Genomic DNA, 17025 nt, shown 5'->3' on the forward strand with positions numbered 1-17025 from the left:
TCCTGAGATTCTTGTTGAGTCTGACATTTAAATCCCTTTGTGTGCTTTAATCTTTTATTTATTTTTTAAATCATGGTCGAAGTCAAACTGGGTAGAGAAAGTTAAAAGCGCAGATGTAAGATGCAAAGCCACAAGGATAAAGAGAGCACTAATCTAAGCTAAAGCACTATATGGGAATTAGAAGTAGGGTCCTGATTTTCAGAGTGCTTCCCTCTATAGTAGGAAGAACCCTGAAAGCCATGCCTGTAAATCATGCGCCATATCCTTTCACTTCTTTGCTTGTTCTTTTCCTGTGATTATACTCTGCTTTCGGCTGATCAGAGCTTCTTGCAGAAGCCCCTCTGGCAAGGATGCTTCCAGCGGGTGGAATAGGTGTAGGAGCACTCTGGTGCGCACTGGGGCACGCATGGGGGCTCACATGGGGGTGGGCACGGGGGCGGGCATGGGGGCGCACACTGGGTCACGCACTGGGGCACGCACTGGGGCACACACTGGGGCTCACATTTCGTCACAAGCTTCGGGGCACATGGCTCGGCGCAGGGCAGCACACACTCAGCACCCTTCTGCGTTGAACCGATGGGTACACCCGACTCGATGACCGTGGCCAGCTCAGCTGATTCCGTGGAGCCCACGACAGTATCCTGCGGGTAGGTGGTGAGGATGGGTCCTGGGAAGGTGACGACCACAGGAGGAGGGTAGATGATGACGCGGGAGTCAGGGCAGGCAACAACGCAGGGCTCATTGCAGGCGGCGGCGCGGGGCTCGGGGCATTTCACGTTGCACGGAGCAGCACATGGCTCAGCGCACACAGTTTTCTCACAGGACATCGTTTAGCCGTGCTGTAGGCCTGCAAAAAAAGGAGCAAATATAAGCCCCAAGAGCCAGTAGGACAGGATCAATGCTGAAGCTAAGCTAATGTGAGCCTTGAGGAGACACCAGGTGGTAGATGGGTTAATACCCATCCTGTTCTGCTTTGCTTTGCTCTTCCCTGCATGCCCTTTCAAAGCCAGATTCCTTCCCACAGATGCCAAAAACCTCTTCAAGGCTACTTCTTAAATAACATAGATATGTAACATCTGCGTTCCTATGTAAATTGGACTCCAGAGGCTGAATTCACAGTAAAATTAGGGTAACACCACACCAAGCATTGAAGAAATGGAAAACACGTGGCAGGTTTTACTGTGCCAAATTGACATATTCTCTGGACTAGGAAGACAAAAGGCAGAGAGGTGTAAAATCCCAATCTTATATGTAAAGGAGTCAATCCCATAAAGAATGAAGATGTTTTCAGTGGAGTTAGTCTGTAACAGGTGGCTTCTATCCAGTATATTTAATATCAAGCTTACTTGGAAAATTAAACAAATACAAGACTTCTGCGAGAGCACAAGGGGAAAGCTGAAGTCTAGCAAAAACTTGAATGCAGGTCTCCTGAATTTAAATATCAGAGGGAGTGAAACTACTCAAAAACCTGACCTGCCTTTTTTTTATTTTTTATTTTTTATTTTGAAACAAATTGAAGGGTGGGGAGGTAATTTGGAAAATATAATAAAACTACATTTTGATATGTCATTTCAAACTTATCCAAATTCCAAATCAACTGGCCAAATGAAGGAGCTAGGCTATCTGTTGTCTGAAATTGAATGGAATACTTCGGTTTTAGCCAAAGAGATTACTTATTTTTTTGTCTGGTTGAGAAGCATATTAGAAAAGCCTGGGTGGAGCTCAGTTTGACTCAAGCTCTTTTTCTTGGATTAGTTTATTTTGTCACTGTTGTTTTAGACACAATGCCAAAACACACATTATTCACCTAAACTTCTCCTGACCCTTAAACCCTAATCCAGACATTATCTTCAGGTTCCCACCCTTTCGTGCTAATTCAGCTACTAATTCCATCCCCTTCAGCTGACCTGCAACACTCTCAGCAGAATGAAAGCCAGAGAAAATGAATGGCTAAGAAATCAACACAAACACAAACATACAGTACAAAACATTTATACTGGGTAATATATTCTTTCACAGCCTGTTGAGTGCTTTGCATAAGAGCACTGCTTTGCATAAATAGAACAAAACCACCCAAAGCAACTTCCCGAAGAATATGCACCTTAAGCAGACATTCTCAATTTCTTCTGCATAGCTGCACTGACAATTTGTCAATGCCAAGACATTGTCCTGGGCCATTCAGACTGGCAGCAAGTGCCCAAGAGGGTCTCAGATGGAGCATTTCCAAAGTCCGACTGGGCACCCTGCAGGGCCACATCCACAGACATTTGGTGTCCCAATGGCTGGCTCCAGTCCGATGGGCGACTGCAGTTTTCTCACCGTCTCAATATTTGTATTGCCTATCTCAATATATACTCTACATACCTTCATCCAAAATTAGATACAAATCAGAAGCCACAAGGTCTGAACAATGCTGCCAGATGTAATCTGCTTGTGAAGATATTCTAAGGCTCCCCAAAGCATTGAATCTCCATATAACAGAAGAAGAAGGTGTCTTTAATATTACCCAGATTTCAAATATAATTTTAAACTCCAGTCCATCAGTGCCTTCAAATTAATAAGCAAATGACTCTTTCATGAAAATTAATTCCTGTCAATAGTACAAAATCACAAAATATTAATCAAAAATTCAGCCCTGAAATAAACCCAGACATTTCAAAAATGGTAATCCTCTCTTTTTCTTTTTTTTTTTCTTTTTTTCTTTTGTTTCTCTTTAGGAAGAAGAAATTAGATCAGAATCCAACTTACTCAGTTCACCGTGGAGAAGCGAAGAGAACCTGCTGGAAGGTTTCTGAATCATGAATGGTTTTATATACCTTCCCGGACCACCAGGCTGATGCAAGAAAATAACGTCATATTTGTGCATTAGGTTCCATTACTCCCCAAACAAAATTTGACGTGTAATTACAGTAATTGTTTTGCTTACTGTTTGTGTTGATTATCCTATTCTCACCAGCATGTGACTTGAACAGTCCCATCCCCGGATTCCTTTCATTTCAGGGTTTTAAGCATCAAACCCATTCTTGCAGCCCTGAGAGTGTGAAGACAGCCCGCGGGACTAAAGTCAGGCTTGAGTGGGAGCCCTGGCCATGCTGCCAGGCTCAGAGGCTGTGTGGAACTCATCCTTGCTATTCCTTAGAAAACAGTGGTTTGTTTTTCTTCCTTAACATCCTGACCTCCAAGAATGCATAAGAGCCTAACCTAATATTAGTAGTAAGTGTGCTCGCTAGTTTAAAGCTTGTTAGGACATGTTTACAGAAACTGTAGTCACTGCATGACTGTAGTGTTAGGATTGCCTTGGAGAGACACTCCTAGCAGGGCCAAGCATTGCCCGTGGTGCCCTGGCTCCTCACTTGATGTCCAAGTCTCTTCCAAGCGAGGATGGCTTACTGTGCAAAGGCTTGGCGTGGCAGCCTCAGCCCCATTTCAGTATGACAGGTGTCCTCCTCTGCAACAAGATCTCTGACCAAGCCCAGGAAGAAACATGAAGGGAGAAAGCTCCTTTTGGTTAAAGCGGGTTGGTGAGAGGGATCTAGGAATTGCTCCGTCTGGTTTGAATTAAGTCACTGTCCCTCCAGTCCCTTCCACTGTGGTTACGGTCACAGTTGCATCAGAAAAATGAATGAGCATGGAGAGTTGTGCTGTGGGAAGACCAAGGCAAGTGAGCAATGCTCTGGCAAAGCTGGTAATTCCCCAGTTAACATGCAGGTGGGCCAGGGAAAAGAGGAGCAGCTGATTTAGTTAAGATTGCTCAGGAAGGCTTTGGCAATGTGGAGGTCTAAGACTTGCCAATCTGTGCCCAACTTGACCTGCTGTGATGAACAGCATCTCATGCCATGTTTGAAGCAGAGGCCCAGCCCCCTTGGATGACATAGTACCATTTAAATCACTAAATATGCTCCGATTTGGAAAGGTGAATATTTGGCCAACTTGTTTTAAATAATATGATTAGGCTAACAAATGCAGAGCTGGCTTTTAATCAAAAAAGAGGGAGATCCAAATTCCCAAGGTGTTTATCATTGCCTGATTCAGAGAATCACGTGGGTGGCCCTGACATATATATTTTAAAGTGACGCTATGATTCAATACTGTGGAGTTTAATACTGGCAGCCTGTTATTAACATCATAACACCTCAATACTTTGCATGTATAAAACATCAGTGGGTGTTTGCAAAACTATCTGAAAGCATTTCCTCAGAACATTTCCAGTAAGTGTTCTTGCCTAGAGGAGCCTCTGAAATCCCTTTGCTTCCAAGAGATAATTGATAGCACAGAAGTTACATCAATAGCAAACAAAAATGCATATGTATGAGAAGGAGGGAGGGGAAAGGAACCCAGAAACTCTTCAGTGTGCACATGTACCCTTTGTTTGGGCTGGCAGATCCCAAGATCATGGTGACAACTAGAGTTATTATTGCCCAGCCAGAGCTGCAGATGTAAATTTCACCCTCTGTTCTGGAGCTGTGTGAGGGAGATGAGAAAGGATTTTAATAGTGTCTGCCAGGTGCTGTTGTTACGGGCACAGCCCCATACATCAGTCCCTGGCAGCTTTGGAGGAGCAGAGTGCCTGGCATTCAGCTCCAGCTCCTTCCAGCAGTACCGACCCTGCCAGCAATCCTCCTGCACCCTTGCTAATGCTCAGCTCGCATGGCAGCCTCCTCCCACAGCTTTTACCTGCACCTGGTGGCCTCAGCAGCACCTCCAGCTTCAGCCACCCATCCTTTGCCACGTTTCTGACTCGGGCACATTTCCTGCAAAGCCAGTGGCAGGAGCAGGGCTGTGGGAGGAGCTGCTCTCAGCTTGCCCAGCATCAGCTTATGATGTGGGAGCAGCTCCAGAGGGAGCCTTTGAGCCCAACTCTTGTATCCATGCATACATGTATTCCTTAGGTATATTTATTTATTTACATATATGAAGTCAGTGATGAGAAAGAAGTTGTACAGTCACTGTTGGCAAAGGATTTTGGGGTAACTGGAAAGCTAGTGAAGTAACAAATGCTGTTGTGAACAGGAAAATTAAATGAATGGGAATTGTTTGAGAAGGAGAACATTCTTCAGAAACAGTGCTGAGCACTGAGCTCAGCGAAGAGAAATTATTCAGGAAAAACTGGAATTATAGGAAACAGCTGTGGAAGAAGACTGGTGAGGTTGCTCATCTCATACTTTTCCCTGAATTATTCCTGGAAAAGGTTCTGTAAGCTGTTCTTAAAAGTGTTCCAGCACAGGGATGCCACTGCCTCATTTCTTAATCTGTCAGCACCTAGCTTCTCCAGCAACTGGAAGGGGATGGTTTTTTCCACCTAAAACTAACCTCAGTCTTCTTTGTTGGAATGTAAGGTGGTGAATTCATCTCCTATTATCCCATTGGATATAAAGGGGTCTTTATTGCTTTTCTTCTTGAAGTCATGTATTACAATTTTATATACTTCCATGTGAACTTCTCTAAAATAAACAAATCAAAAGTGCTGGTTAGTTTCTGTGAAATAAGACCAAGAAGAGCTCTGAATAAATGCATGTAACTGCAAGGGGGAGATTTCTCCAATAAGGCAACACTGTAATTAGAGAAGGAAGAATACGCAAACATTTCATTACAATTATGATTAACCATTGAAATAACTTGGTAGATATGAATGATTACCAATTGACTTTAAATCGGAAGTGGGTGTTGTGTGTATGCATGTGATCGTTTAAAGAGAAATTATGGAATAAAGACAAAGTAATGGGTAATATTTTCTGATTCATATTGTCCAGAAGATTCCTTCTGGCCAAAAAAATTTACTCAGCAATAGACCTGAAATCACATTTTTTTTGTTCTTGTTTTTGTTATGAATTAAGGTACAAGGTGTCACCAACTTCCTGTCTTAAAACTTGTGGCTTCCATGTTTTCATTCCAATCCACAGACTAGCACAGATATCTGAGAAAAAAAAACTTTTGTGCACAGACACCAGGAGGAAAGAAGGCATTACAAGATTTCTGATTTATTATTTTTTTAATCAAAAGCTGTATAATTATTTAATAAACTTTATGGTCATGTCTATATTGACATTACAAATGTGTCTACAGTCTTTAAGTCTATGTGTCTACTAGCTTTAAGCTAGTTAGTGTACCCACTTTGGACAATATGGTATGGAATGGAAAGAGCTTCTTCCCATTGCCTTAAGACTTGGGTAGAAATCTATGATTCTCTTTCCTGTTGCATCACTGTACAGGTGATGTCTGCGTGGAATCACTGCTTTTGTCTTGCTTTTCTCTCCATTGCCTTTTCCAAACATTCAGAGGTATGGAAGAGATCACAGCAAATCTCATTTATTATTCTTGCATTCCAGTTTTTGTCTTTTCACTTATTCACATACAGGTCTTATGAAGACACATACATGTGCTTCATGTTAGTCAGCAGAGAAGTATGACCAAATTCATAAGGATGATTTCATTATTACATGATAGTACCTTCCTGGGAATTCAGTGGAGCAGGGAACGCTTAGTCAAGCTAGAGCTCAAGGGCATATGTGCACACAAATCCAAATATTCAGTGTTCTAATCTAAAAAACAGAGCCCTTCACATGGAAGAATTATTACATTACAATTAATTTAAACTGATATTGGAGGTTCCTGTTTGCAAGAGGAACATGTCTGCCACTAGACCGTATTTCTAGGAAGGCATCAGCTAATTTAACTTTTTGATTCTATGACAGGTGACATTACTGCAAATGCTAAAGGATATGGTGTGAGATATAGCTTGCCGCCCATCAATAACAGCATTATGGCATAATAAAGAGGACTGATTCTCCTTCAGAACACTCACATTTCTCAGGGATACTGCTGAATTACCTCCAAAATGACTTGAAAATAAGGGGACTGAAAAAAGGACTGAGTTTGAATGCAATATAATTTTAATGTCAGGGAGGTACAGACACGTTGGGTGAAGACAATCATACAGAGTACAGAGAACATTTCCATGTGAGGTCAGCATGGGCCAGGGGTGCTGCAGCAGGAGACGTTGCCTCTTCAGAAGTTACCAGAGCTACAGCTTCCTCCGACAGACCTCCTGTAACCAGAGGAGCTGCCAACACCCTGACAGCTTCCCGTGCCAAAGGAGCGTCCTCCTCCATAGGAACCCCCGCCATAGGAGCTGCCTCCTCCATAGGAGCTTCCAATGCCTCCTCCATAGGAGCCTCCCATGCCTCCTCCGTAGCAGGTCCTGGAGCTGAAGGATCTTCTGCTTCTGAATGAACCCCCAGAGCCAAATGACCTACCACCTCCGTATGAGCCCCCCATTCCTAGGGAACTGCCTCCTCCGTATGAGCCCCCCATTCCTAGGGAACTGCCTCCTCCGTACAAGCCCCCCATCCCCAGGGAACTGCCTCCTCCGTATGAGCCCCCCATTCCAAATGAGCTGCTTCCGCCATAGGAACCCCCAACATTAAATGAGCCCCCTGATTCAGCAGAGCCCAGTGACCCCGAATACCCCCTCCCAATGGGTATTGGGAACGAGGTGCCCACGATGCTCTCCTGTGGGCAGGAGCTGAGGATGGGGCCCGGGAAGTGGATAACAACGGGTGGGGGGTACACCACGGCGCGGGAGTCCCCGCAGGAGGTGATGCAGGGCTGGCTGTAGGCGTCGGCGTAGGGCTGCGGGCAGGTCACCTCGCAGGGGGAAGAACATCCACTGCTCACGAGCTGTGATCCTGAATACATCTTTTGTGGTGCAGATAAACCTGCAGCACAGGTTAAGGAGTTAGAATAACATATACACACAGCTCTATGCCTTTATACAATCTCCATGATGACCCAAAATATGTATTTCCTGGTATAATAAATTGTTCTCTTATAGTATAAGAATCACTCTTGTTGAGTTATCTGGCTTTTATCTAGTCTGAAATTATTATTCAGTATGGTTAAATCTAAATAATAAAGAGCCAAATAAAACTTGTCTTGCAGTCCATTGTAGCTTACACAAAAGAATATATCTTTCTAAAGTACCTTCCTCCTGCCTTTGTTCTGAACAAGTGTTTGCTCTGGTTAGCATTCCACCACTAGTTCTGTTAAGGACAAATTTCTGCCTGATGTCAACTAATGGGTTCTTTTGGAAACAGGTTTGACAGTCCATGTATTTTTAAGCAGAAGTCAACTGCATTTCTTGCTGCTGTTTATATATACATATATTCTAATAACTGGCAAGCTGCAAGTTGTAACCTTCTTATCAAATTAAAAGGGTTTAATTGACCCCTTCCCTTTGTGGCCTGGAAGAACACATTTTAAGACATTTACCTACCAATGGCTACAGCTAAATAGCTACAAAAGACCTTACATTTTACAAATCTGACATTGCTGAGCATCACAGAGTACTGACATACAAGTCATTCCCCCATTAAACAGTGATAGCAACATCTCAGTAACTATAAAGGAACTTCAGAAAGAGTACTTACCAGGTTCACAGAGAAAATCAGATGAAGTGAAGTCGTTGGTGAACCTGGAAGAAATGCAGTGCTTTATATACCCCTTCAGACTGCTGCTGGGATATGCAACACGCTTCTGCACATGGGGCATAATAGTTAGCCAGCAAAACTTTTTTGCTGTATAAGCTACTTCTAATTGTAATAATTGTTTTGATAACTGATAATGGTTAGTAAATCAGCCCCACATCATACTATATGTGCAACACACCCTTTGTCTTACTTTAATCCTTAAATAGTTTTTATATTCATTTTATGACTAGTGCCATCTTCTGACCTCATTTGAATTGCAATGAATTTGAATTGCACTGAACTGAGCTCTGTTTGCTTAGCAAGATAAGACATCGGTCTTTCTCTTAAGCAAGAGAAATATATCAGTTTGGCCTTCTTTGGAGAAACATTTTCTGTTCTGCAGAAGATTCTGTTTAAATTTAGAATTTCACGGACTTGGGAGAGCTGCAAATTTCATTTTTCCAGCTCCTCAGATGGGGCAGGTTATTTCTCCTGTCTGTTTAACGTCCACCCAAATAATTGCTTATTGAGATGCTTAATCAAATGGGCAGTATTATCCAATTAAGTACAAGGAGACATTGTGTGAGAACACATAGAAAAATTTTATTGTCATCCTTCACCATTTGTCACCCTTCAGGATAGCTATGGTAGCCTAGAAAGATGCACTCCTGTTGTCCAGGAGGCACCATCTGAGAAAAAATAAAGACTTTTTGGACACAGAATGGATGCATGTAGAGTGTGTCTGAAGACAATTTAAACTAAAATGAAATGTTAATATTTTAAGATTGGCAAAGGCTCTTTTTATTTATCTATTTATTTTTCCAGGAATACTGGTGTGGTATTCCTGGAATAGTGCTTGAAAATCACATGTGTTAGTAGACAGAGATACAACACCATAAATGGGAGGAGATCTCTCCAGTAAAAATTTCCTTTACCAATAACCAGAAACACAGGGAAAACATTATTTATGATCAACCTTCTGGTGGGGTTAAAACAAGTGTCACGTGGATACATGCCGGCAATATCAAACGTCCAACTTAAGTGTTTTGTTTCTAAGCCAAAATAATCCAAATTAATTGTAGATTTTGACTCTCAGTCACAGACTACAGCCTTTCTGAAACTAACTGGTTGGGTTTCCAGCCTGTTCCACTTGTCACGCTACGTTTAATGCTTCCGTCACAGGTTTCTGGGGTTTTCAAACACCTTCAGAAAATAGAGCACGAGGAGCTTATATGGTTAAAACCTTGCATCAGAATGCAAACGAGTTCTGTCAGGCATCAGTGGGCAGCTCTTGATTTGACGTTTTTGCTAGTCAGCAGTTCTTCGTTAACTCCTCAGTTAGCGTCAATCTTCCTACAGTTGAGAAATACTAATTTACATGAAGGACCCTGGGTGCTGCCTTTTGCTTCTACCTGTGTTTCAGAACCACTGGTGAGTGGTAGCATTCTGTTAACCACCCAACCATTTCCAATCCAGACTTTGAAAGAGAAAAATGTAATATCATGTATAAAGGCAGTTTATTAGCTCCGTATAATCCTTACATGCACCTAGACTTGTTCCCATTTCAACTCCAGCTGGGGCCAGGGACAATATAAGCCAAATTTGTTGTGGTCAGAGGAAAAAATGAAACATATATATGCTTGTATAATGCTTGTAACGTGACTTGGAGCTGAGAATAAAGTTGTGATCACGTCAATTAAGTGAACAATTAGAACAATTAATGAAATAATCCATACAGCAAAACATAGTTTGGCAATACGTATGAAGCTCTTGCACAAAGCGTGGCTCACATCCTACTGGTGGTCTGAAAAGGTATATAAAGGCTCTCTGAACACTTCAGTCTCATCAACAGCCATTCATCCTCTACACTTCTCCAGACCTGGTAAGTCGGATCTGCTTCGTTCTCTATATGAAGTGTTAGGAAAATATTTTCTTCATTTAACTGAGGACAGTCTTCTGCAGATAATGGGATGCTAAGCAATGTCATTTGCCTTTTGTCGTACTCTAATTTTTATAGTCATTTTGATGTATGTCTTTATAGACAAAGACAGTTATTTATAAGACTGGATTCTCCCAGGCATAAGGATCAATTCAATATTGTCAGTTAGCTCCAGAGCTGTGTATTATGATCTAATAAAATCTACTGCATGATCTGCATCCAAAGACACATAGAGTGTGGTTCTGCTCTCCATGATTATCAGTATTTCTAGAGCAGCAGAAAGTAAGTTTGGAAGAACCAGGTGTTCATTCATGCATGCTCAGAAAAATGTGTAATGGAGATGAGCCTGCATCTTTCTAAACTCTCTTCTCTAACTCTTTTTCTGTGCTTATGTAAGGTCTCAGGTCTGCAAGCTTTTTTCCCTCCGGCTTCTGAGCACTGTTCTTATGCTTTACATCCTGCTGCAGGTTTATCTGCACCACGAAAGATGTATTCAGGATCACAGCTCGTGAGCAGTGGATGTTCTTCCCCCTGCGAGGTGACCTGCCCGCAGCCCTACGCCGACGCCTACAGCCAGCCCTGCATCACCTCCTGCGGGGACTCCCGCGCCGTGGTGTACCCCCCACCCGTTGTTATCCACTTCCCGGGCCCCATCCTCAGCTCCTGCCCACAGGAGAGCATCGTGGGCACCTCGTTCCCAATACCCATTGGGAGGGGGTATTCGGGGTCACTGGGCTCTGCTGAATCAGGGGGCTCATTTAATGTTGGGGGTTCCTATGGCGGAAGCAGCTCATTTGGAATGGGGGGCTCATACGGAGGAGGCAGTTCCCTGGGGATGGGGGGCTTGTACGGAGGAGGCAGTTCCCTAGGAATGGGGGGCTCATACGGAGGAGGCAGTTCCCTAGGAATGGGGGGCTCATACGGAGGTGGTAGGTCATTTGGCTCTGGGGGTTCATTCAGAGGCGGAAGATCCTTCAGCTCCAGGACCTGCTATGGAGGAAGCATGGGAGGCTCCTATGGAGGAGGCATTGGAAGCTCCTATGGAGGAGGCAGCTCCTACGGCGGGGGTTCCTATGGAGGAGGACGCTCCTTTGGCACGGGAAGCTGTCAGGGTGTCGGCAGCTCCTCTGGTTACAGGAGGTCTGTCGGAGGAAGCTGTAGCTCTGGTAACTTCTGAAGAGGCAACGTCTCCTGCTGCAGCACCCCTGGCCCGTGCTGACCTCGCAAGGGAAACTGCAGCCCAGTGATACCAAGCACTTGTCTTTGCTGGCACATGTGGAGCTGCAGCCCTGCCCAAAGGCCTGGGAAATGTCCTTCGTGCTCTGTGTGACTGCTTTCATGAAATGCATGCTGTATTTCCCTGTCATTAAAAATATGTTGCATCACTATGTTCGCCTGAAGTTTTCTTTTTCACCTTTTCACCTAGAAGCCTCTTTGATTATGAAACACATTGCCACACAGCTGGTTGTCAGCTGAAAACTTTTTACCTCAAATCTTTAAGAGGAAAAAAACTTTTTTGGGTCTCTCACCAGAACATCTTTCAATTACTATTTTTTTTTCTTATTGCCTTTTTCACCTTAGCATTGTCAAAGATATAAAAGTTAGATTTTCAAAGTGGGACCAGGAATGTGTGAGCAGCATACCTCTTCTAACAGACCTGGTGTTTCAGTTCATCTTTCATTATTGTCCAAACATGAACGATTTTGTAATTCAACGTGAATTATAAAATATATATATCTATATCTTTCCTTGTTTCCTGATCGCAGTCTTATTTTTTCTGTGTAATGTCAGTCAAAAGCAGTAGGGTCAGGTTTAGACATATCCTTAGCATTCAATAGACTTGTCTTGGAGGTTCACCCATCAATCTCTTTGCATTTCTACTCCCAGCAATAACTACAGGAAAGAGCAACACAAGGCATTATTTCTTAGTCTCCTGTCACTCATGGCTTATGGAAGTCTCCCTTGCACACCCCTGAGATCTGAAAGCAATTACGTTGGCACATAAACGCAGCCCTCTGATAAAGCAACAGTGAAAGGAAATTCCTAAATTCTTTCTGGAATTTATACTGCAAATTCTAGGTGGCAAATCTCAGAAATGAAATAAAGCTTATGTGGTTGATTTTCTTTAGTTATCATGCAAAATCCCCAGAAAATTCTGGAAAAAAAAAATCCAAATAAAATGTCTTTTTGTATTGGTTTGCATTCTTTAGGCACTCAGTAATGTGTTTAAATCAACTGGACCTCATACATCCCCAAGGAATCGTGGTAATTCCCATAAACTGATTTTAAATGGAATACAGTGGTGAAATGAGTGATCAAACGGACTTATTTAGAAGAGAAAAGCTGTGCTACCCCACAGAGTGTAAAAGTAAAGAAACATGAATCTCCAGGCTTAGCTGACTGCCTCATCCCTTACACTTTCTTTTTCTGCACTTGTCCCTGTCAGTAAGGGAGAAGTAAGATTAAACAGTCCGACCAGTTCTGAAAAGTGCTTGTATGTGTGGCATGTTTAGATCTCATCCCTTACTTGACATGAAATTAAATAGTTGCACTGATGGAAAACGATTTACCTGATGGTTGTCTGTGAGAAGAGACTTCTGTTGTTCATACACCAGCACAAAGTACTGAGTCGTCAGCTTCAGAAACCTCTGTGCCCTATGGAGATGCAATACCAAACAGCTCTGCATATTTAATTTTGAGTGCGTCATTCAATTATCCATTTTTACAACACCTTTATTACTTAGGCAATTACTATCATATTACCATAAAAACATATAATTGTCACTCACAGGCTATGTAAAAAGCTCTAGGAAGTAGAATGAGCTAGTGGAAAAGATAGGACCAAAACAGTCTTGGAGAGAAAGAAAAGCTGAACACAATTTGATGAAGTGAGAGAATTGTAGTACAAAGGATAAATAGGACACACTGAAGAATGAGATGGCAACACAACATGAAGCAGATCCATCCTTGCTTCCAGGGAGGGCACAACATTCACTGACTATGAAGAAGTCATTTTCCAACAGTTATTCTTCTGCTGTCACAGTTTTATTGACAATAGCTGCAATAGCTGTGTCAGGCCTTTCAACATTTTTTTTTTAACATTGGCACAATGAAAATAGGGATCTATAATCATAAGGTGATTAACAGAAGCTGTCATTAATTAAGTCAAGCCAAAAAGAGGTGTGGGCCCCGTTTTCAGAGGTATGGAGCAGGGGTGGTTTCCACTGACACAAAGGGTTTTTGCCATCCCTGAAACTTTGTAGGAGATTCTTAAACTGTTCATGCTTTTGTACCTTTCTGCAGGTGACAATAACAATGTGAAGCACCACATAAAATCTTTAAAAATTATAAAATGATGAGTTTCCTTTGCTAGGTGACTCCTCTAATGTCTGCAATTATTTACATAGCTTCCATTTAGTAATTCATCCAGAAATCTACACAACATGATTCTCATATAATAAAGTTGGGCTTTCTGTTGTGCTGTAATTGTACAGCCAAATTCCTACACAATATTGTACTGCTGCCAACACTAGAATTACAGTGGAAACTTACTGAATCCTGCTTACTAGTTTTTGTTGACTATTCACCAAGAATGAGTCCCCAGAAAGATCAACCCTGCAAGTCAACTTTCAAGAACAGCCTGATCCCAGTGCTAAGCAAAATGAGATAATTTAAAAGTTACCTCATTTCAAAGCTTGAGGTCCACCTTGGAGCAAAAATATTTATTGATCCGGGCATGCTCTTGCAGTGGCCTCACAGCCATCCCCATCACAATGCACTGTGCATTACATCCCAAAGTGAATTTTGATTCGTACTTGGGTGAAATTACTCAGAGGGCTCAGAGTTTAAAGGAGTCATTGGAGTCATCATGTGCCACTTCAATCCTGTTTACCTGCTTTTTGAAAGACTTTTTCAGGGCCTTGTCCTGGCCAGTGCTCAAGAATAATTCAAGGGGCCTGATTCTGCCATGTTGCTGGATCATCCATTCAAGTCAATAGATACAGGTGGGGATGCAAAGATTGCTGACTCCCCCATCAAAGGGAGATGATTCAATTTGGGAGGTATTATACCTAAACCTAAGGCTTGCAAATATATTGTGGGACTGACACATTAGTAAGCTACCTTCCTGAAAGCCATTAAAGGAAGTACACAGAGAGATCAACTCCTGCTTCAGCTGGAACCAGAATCATGCCAAAGGGATTTTTTTCATGAAGTTTGGACAAAAGGAAACTGTTGGGTGTTGGATAGATGTCACTCAAAGTAGGGCTGGAAATGGATCACTAATTATGAATTGAAAGGAAAACAATTACAAGGATTAGAAGAATAACTTTTTCTTTGTAAGTGACAAGAATGTGATGAACAATGAATGACTTCATGTCCTTCCTATTGTCTAAGAATGTGTATAAAAGGGTATGGAGCTAAGAAGTCTTCTATCCTTCGAGCTCCACTGACTTATTCCTCCCAGACAACAGGGTAAGTCTAACTTCGATGCATGTCTTTGTAGCTGTAGATTACTTGAAATTTATATGTATATATATTTTTATCTTGCAAAACGCTAGTAATTTTAGAAAAGCTGAAGTAAAGAGAAGAGTAGAACAGGCAAAGTCTTTAGAAAAGATAGGGTAAAGGAAAAAAAAACAGAGTAGGGAAGAGTCTGTTCCTTTCTTCCATAGATTTTCTTAGTTATAAGGAAACCTTTCTGTGGGTTTACTTTGAAAAGAGAATGACTGGGACTTTTCTAAGCAAGTAATTATATAAGAATCAGATAACTTAGTCTCATAAAGCAATATTTTCTGAGAGATTCTGAAGAATGAAAGATGTGGATGGTACACAAAAGAAGAAGTGAGAAGCCTTAAAAAGGGGTCAATCAGGTAGAAAATTTTGCAGAGAAATGGAGATTCGAAGGAAGGCTTGAACTAGGATTTGATGAGCAGCTGCAGCAGAAGGATAAGGTGTACTTGACTTACACTGGAAACCTGTTTGCACCCGAGTGTGATGGCTTCCTGACTGCATATTATCTTTTCTAGCTTCACCTCCACTCCTCAAGAAAAATGATGAACAGCATCAACTCCGAGTGCGTGCCTGCCTGTGAGGTGGCGTGCACACAGCCCTATGCCTGCAGCAGAAGCCTTGAGCCCTGTGTTGCATCCTGTGGCGACTCAAGAGCTGTGGTGTACGCCCCACCAGTCGTCCTCACCTTCCCAGGACCAACTCTCACCAGCTGCTCCCAGGAGAGCATTGTGGGAACTTCGATTCCCCAGCCTTATGCTGCTTTGACCCAATATGGCTCTGATGAACCTAATGGGATGGGGGGTGCCATTGGCTCTGGAGGCATGTCTGGGAGGGGGGTCTCCTTTGGAGCTGGAGGCATATCAGGGATGGGAAGCTACATTGGAGCTCGGGGTTCTGTCGGGTTTGGAGGCATGTCGGGGATGGGAGGCTCTGCTGGGTTTGGGGGCTTTTCAGGGATGGGAGGCTCTGTTGGGTGTGGGGGCTTGTCAGGGATGGGAGGAGGCTCCTTTGGAAATGAGGGCTCCTTTGGGCTTGGAGGCGCCTCGGGTGTAGGGAGCTGTTACAGCAGGCAGACCTACAGAAGCCGCCGTGGATCCCGACTTGGAAACTGCAGCTCCTTCTAAGGCAGCCTGAACACCTGCAGACCACGCATCGACTTCGGAGATGAGAACACGAGGTCTGAGTCTGCAGCTGGGCCTGGCTTTGAGATGGCAAAAACCCTTTGCATCAGCAGGAGCCACCCTTGCTCAACTGGGCCCACACCTCTTTTTTTTCCGTGTCATGCCTCACCTTCTGTCAATAATAGTTTCATATAATGCCTTCTCTCCTTAAATTGTTATTGGCCTTGTACTATGTCCTTTCTGGTGCAGTGGAAATGTTTCGGTATTTGAAAGTGGGACTTGGCTGTCAGGATTTCAGCTTTACCCTGTAAAATGCAGTGCCTGTTACTATCAATGCCGACCTTCTGGCTGCCTTTGGACTGTGGAATAGACCATTAATGAACTGCACTCTTCTGTTCTGTAGCACTTATTTCATGTCATATTAAAAGTCTTGTTGAATTATATCACTGGCTTTCTGTTTTTCTTTTCCTCTACTGTGCTTAATAAACTAGGCTTAGTGGAATTGAACTCAGCAGGAGTCAAAATAGCAGGTGGAGCTCCACATACACAAAGGGGAGTCGAATTCAATAGCCTGATACATGGCTGCATGAAAGCACCAATCTCACTGTTCTTTTCATGTAGAAAAGTATTTCTACACTCTTTAGTGACAGCCTGGAAGGAGTCACTTATGTGTACTCATTTGAATTTGAGATTTTTGGATAATGTGGTTTGCAGAAGATGAATGGGACTGTACCTACACTGAGCTTCATGCACTCTTACCTGCATATTACTAAGAAGATCAGAGCTCGTAATCTTGAGGATGAGCCATGAACATCTATATAAACTGTCATACACGTGACTTAAGAGGTTATGCCTCACAATTTACAAAGGAGAGTTACACCCCTCATACTCTTCTTACTCAATAGGTTGAGGAATGAAACACCAAGTAACAAGAGCGAAAATTGATGTGGCATTGCTGCCTCTGTCTTATCTGCAGTACACTAGAGCA

The 17025-nt window shown here is 42.8% G+C and overlaps 1 long non-coding RNA gene across 1 annotated transcript; it reads left to right on the top strand.

Annotated features, from left to right (window-relative positions):
- The first annotated feature begins 9843 nt into the window (after positions 1 to 9843).
- On the top strand, positions 9844 to 11792 carry LOC310887524. Its single transcript, XR_014575738.1, has 2 exons — positions 9844 to 10347; positions 10872 to 11792. It is a non-coding gene; the product is annotated as an uncharacterized lncRNA (long non-coding RNA).
- Positions 11793 to 17025: the final 5233 nt, after the last annotated feature.

Source organism: Anser anser (genome assembly GCF_964211835.1).
Source record: "Anser anser genome assembly, chromosome: 28".
NCBI lineage: Eukaryota > Metazoa > Chordata > Aves > Anseriformes > Anatidae > Anser > Anser anser.